Source organism: Schistocerca gregaria, unplaced genomic scaffold (assembly GCF_023897955.1).
Source record: "Schistocerca gregaria isolate iqSchGreg1 unplaced genomic scaffold, iqSchGreg1.2 ptg000649l, whole genome shotgun sequence".
Taxonomy (NCBI): Eukaryota; Metazoa; Arthropoda; class Insecta; order Orthoptera; family Acrididae; genus Schistocerca; species Schistocerca gregaria.
Genome location: NW_026062034.1, coordinates 632,501 through 637,500, shown reverse-complemented (window position 1 = coordinate 637,500; position 5,000 = coordinate 632,501). Strand labels below are relative to the sequence as shown.

The 5,000-nt window shown below is 52.3% G+C and overlaps 1 non-coding gene across 1 annotated transcript in view; it reads right to left on the bottom strand.

Annotated features, from left to right (window-relative positions):
* Nucleotides 1-1,706, bottom strand: part of LOC126317894 (small subunit ribosomal RNA) — a 1,893-nt gene extending 187 nt beyond the window's left edge. Inside the window, exon 1 of the ribosomal RNA XR_007557002.1 lies at nt 1-1,706. This exon is cut by the window's left edge and continues 187 nt beyond it. This is a non-coding gene — a ribosomal RNA (small subunit ribosomal RNA).
* Nucleotides 1,707-5,000: the final 3,294 nt, after the last annotated feature.

Here is a 5,000-nt window from a genome sequence, read left to right as displayed (position 1 = left end):
CGTAATCAACGCGAGCTTATGACTCGCGCTTACTGGGAATTCCTCGTTCATGGGGAACAATTGCAAGCCCCAATCCCTAGCACGAAGGAGGTTCAGCGGGTTACCCCGACCTTTCGGCCTAGGAAGACACGCTGATTCCTTCAGTGTAGCGCGCGTGCGGCCCAGAACATCTAAGGGCATCACAGACCTGTTATTGCTCAATCTCGTGCGGCTAGAAGCCGCCTGTCCCTCTAAGAAGAAAAGTAATCGCTGACAGCACGAAGGATGTCACGCGACTAGTTAGCAGGCTAGAGTCTCGTTCGTTATCGGAATTAACCAGACAAATCGCTCCACCAACTAAGAACGGCCATGCACCACCACCCACCGAATCAAGAAAGAGCTATCAATCTGTCAATCCTTCCGGTGTCCGGGCCTGGTGAGGTTTCCCGTGTTGAGTCAAATTAAGCCGCAGGCTCCACTCCTGGTGGTGCCCTTCCGTCAATTCCTTTAAGTTTCAGCTTTGCAACCATACTTCCCCCGGAACCCAAAAGCTTTGGTTTCCCGGAGGCTGCCCGCCGAGTCATCGGAGGAACTGCGGCGGATCGCTGGCTGGCATCGTTTATGGTTAGAACTAGGGCGGTATCTGATCGCCTTCGAACCTCTAACTTTCGTTCTTGATTAATGAAAACATACTTGGCAAATGCTTTCGCTTCTGTTCGTCTTGCGACGATCCAAGAATTTCACCTCTAACGTCGCAATACGAATGCCCCCGCCTGTCCCTATTAATCATTACCTCGGGTTCCGAAAACCAACAAAATAGAACCGAGGTCCTATTCCATTATTCCATGCACACAGTATTCAGGCGGGCTTGCCTGCTTTAAGCACTCTAATTTGTTCAAAGTAAACGTGCCGGCCCACCGAGACACTCAACAAAGAGCACCCTGGTAGGATTTAAACGGGGTCCGCGTCGGGACGCGAAAGCACCCCTTCGGCTCGCCCCACCGGCAGGACGTCCCACGATACATGCCAGTTAAACACCGACGGGCGGTGAACCAACAGCGTGGGACACAAATCCAACTACGAGCTTTTTAACCGCAACAACTTTAATATACGCTATTGGAGCTGGAATTACCGCGGCTGCTGGCACCAGACTTGCCCTCCAATAGATACTCGTTAAAGGATTTAAAGTGTACTCATTCCGATTACGGGGCCTCGGATGAGTCCCGTATCGTTATTTTTCGTCACTACCTCCCCGTGCCGGGAGTGGGTAATTTGCGCGCCTGCTGCCTTCCTTGGATGTGGTAGCCGTTTCTCAGGCTCCCTCTCCGGAATCGAGCCCTGATTCCCCGTTACCCGTTACAACCATGGTAGGCGCAGAACCTACCATCGACAGTTGATAAGGCAGACATTTGAAAGATGCGTCGCCGGTACGAGGACCGTGCGATCAGCCCAAAGTTATTCAGAGTCACCAAGGCAAACGGACCAGACAAGCCAATCCGATTGGTTTTGATCTAATAAAAGCGTCCCTTCCATCTCTGGTCGGGACTCTGTTTGCATGTATTAGCTCTAGAATTACCACAGTTATCCAAGTAACGTGGGTACGATCTAAGGAACCATAACTGATTTAATGAGCCATTCGCGGTTTCACCTTAATGCGGCTTGTACTGAGACATGCATGGCTTAATCTTTGAGACAAGCATATGACTACTGGCAGGATCAACCAGGGAGCTGCGTCAACTAGAGCTGAGCAGCCGGCCGCCCGGGAGTGTGTCCCGGGGGCCCGCGCGAACACGCAAGCGTCCGCTCAATTATTCTGCAAACAGGAGGAGGCCGAGCTCCCCTGCACGATACACCTCGAAACCCTCTCAGGTCCCGGCGGCGCGCAGCGCCGTCCTAGGTACTTGGTCGGTTTCGAGAGAGGCGCAATCGCCCGGAGTTAGGCGAGTAGACGGTTTTAGTGCGAACACCCTTGCTCCCAACTGAGCTTGCCGCTGCCGACAGAGGCCCGGGAGCGTGCTGTCGTGGCATTGCCGGCGGGAGACAACACGCGCCACCTATGGTGACCGGCAGCTCCAACGCCAGCGCCACACAAGGGCAAAGCCCCACTTGGGTGCAGAAGCGAACTCTCCCAGCACAGCGCACGCGCCAACACGTCCGCACAACTGCGATACAAACCACCTGCGAGAACCGCTGGGGCGACCGAGCAGCAGACGGCGTCGCGGCGCCGAGTGCCAGGCGGCGGCGCATCCTCAACGCACACAGTCCTCAATCAGACCAGCACACTGCAGATGTCCACCGCGCTTCGCACCGGGCTCGGCTGAACCAACTTTGGCCGCCAGGCGCCGCGTGCAGGGTGCGCCGCAGCGTAGCTGCGCCGCCTGCCGAGCCCGTCGGCTGGCGCTCCTGCCACTCGGCGCCCCCCACCAGCCGCCTGTTGCGCGTGCGCCCACGCAGCGCGCGGCCAACACGCCGGGCGGCCCCCCTTCACCGGCCGGGAACAGTCCCACCAAGCCACCGCCGCGTATCGCTTCATACCCACATGGGCCTAGTCACGTGTGTGGATGTGGCGGGTACCGCTGAAACAACCGGTTAATAGCTGTACCGATCGTCGCCATCACAGATTCACCTCCAGCGTGAACAACCGCTCAACAACGGATTTCCAGTTCATTTGCGTATCTTGGGCAGTAAACGTAGATGTCCACCTACATTTGCGAATTCAACAATTCTTGCATGCCAGGATGTCATGTGTCACGACACGCTACATCAGACCACATACACACTGCGACATGTGCAGAAGAGAACACGTGGAAGGTGGCCCGCGCACGTATGCGATGTCCCTTCCGCGATCCACTGTCAACCGGCATCTGCGGCATGTCCCAGATATGGAACGCGGTCCACCAGGGTAGCACTTTGTGTGAGGCAATACGACAAAGTCGGAATACACGCGTCACTACATCACACGGCTCACGCTGACCTGACCTGACTCACCGCACCACCACCCCCAGCGACCCAGGGTGACATACAATGCGTTCGTACGTTCCTCCCACACGCCTCTACGGCGTACCACAGTGCAACCTAGCTGTTATTGGGAGACGAGACAAGTAGCATCGAGCACAACATATGGAAATTGAGATTCGACACCGTTGGGCACAGCCAGCGTACGGTCACACGTATCACACTACTTCACTCTGTACGTAACTACCGATGATCGGTACAGCGTGTGGGTTACGCGTACGACATCAGCGGACAATGGACACAGACCATACCACGACGTACACTGAGGGCGTCGACATCTGAACGCAACTGAACAGCTGCGAGGCTCATTTAACACTCAAACGCCAGACCGACCAGCTTGAGAGGACGGAGACACAAAGAGAGGGGCAGAGGGGGGGGGGGGGGCGATATAGTCCTATTGCAGTACAATTGACAGTGGAAAGCGGGAATATGTGGAAAGTAAGCAACACTCGCAAGACATCTACATGAGGATAACAACGACACCAGAGATTCCGAGCAGTGAACTATGTTAGGCAAAGAGACAACGTGGGTTAGGTTAAGGGACAACGTGGGTTAGGTTAAGGGACAACGTGGGTTAGGTTAAGGGACAACGTGGGTTAGGTTAAGGGACAACGTGGGTTAGGTTAAGGGACAACGTGGGTTAGGTTAAGGGACAACGTGGGTTAGGTTAAGGGACAACGTGGGTTAGGTTAAGGGACAACGTGGGTTAGGTTAAGGGACAACGTGGGTTAGGTTAAGGGACAACGTGGGTTAGGTTAAGGGACAACGTGGGTTAGGTTAAGGGACAACGTGGGTTAGGTTAAGGGACAACGTGGGTTAGGTTAAGGGACAACGTGGGTTAGGTTAAGGGACAACGTGGGTTAGGTTAAGGGACAACGTGGGTTAGGTTAAGGGACAACGTGGGTTAGGTTAAGGGACAACGTGGGTTAGGTTAAGGGACAAATTGAGTTAGGTTAAGGGACAAATTGAGTTAGGTTAAGGGACAAATTGAGTTAGGTTAAGGGACAAATTGAGTTAGGTTAAGGGACAAATTGAGTTAGGTTAAGGGACAAATTGAGTTAGGTTAAGGGACAAATTGAGTTAGGTTAAGGGACAAATTGAGTTAGGTTAAGGGACAAATTGAGTTAGGTTAAGGGACAACGTGGGTTAGGTTAAGGGACAAATTGAGTTAGGTTAAGGGACAAATTGAGTTAGGTTAAGGGACAAATTGAGTTAGGTTAAGGGACAAATTGAGTTAGGTTAAGGGACAAATTGAGTTAGGTTAAGGGACAAATTGAGTTAGGTTAAGGGACAAATTGAGTTAGGTTAAGGGACAAATTGAGTTAGGTTAAGGGACAAATTGAGTTAGGTTAAGGGACAAATTGAGTTAGGTTAAGGGACAAATTGAGTTAGGTTAAGGGACAAATTGAGTTAGGTTAAGGGACAAATTGAGTTAGGTTAAGGGATAATCTGGTACAACCACAGTTAGGTTAAGCGATAATCTGGTACAGCCACAGTTAGGTTAAGCGATAATCTGGTACAGCCACAGTTAGGTTAAGCGATAATCTGGTACAGCCACAGTTAGGTTAAGCGATAATCTGGTACAGCCACAGTTAGGTTAAGCGATAATCTGGTACAGCCACAGTTAGGTTAAGCGATAATCTGGTACAGCCACAGTTAGGTTAAGCGATAATCTGGTACAGCCACAGTTAGGTTAAGCGATAATCTGGTAAAACCACAGTTAGGTTAAGCGATAATCTGGTAAAACCACAGTTAGGTTAAGCGATAAAGTTGGTTAAATTTGGTATTGTGTGGGAAGGGGGCAGAGAGGGGGGGGGGGTGGATAGTGGTGGCAGTACGCGGATGCCTGAGTCACCGTCAGATACGTCACGTCGGTTCGATGCTTGTAGCAAGAGGCTGGCGGGTCTGTGTCTCTCACTTCTGCAATTTTTCATGTGGTATAACACGAGGGCGGGTGGTGATATTTGGTGCCCCTCTGTGTAGGATGTGTGTTGGTGGTGTTGGTT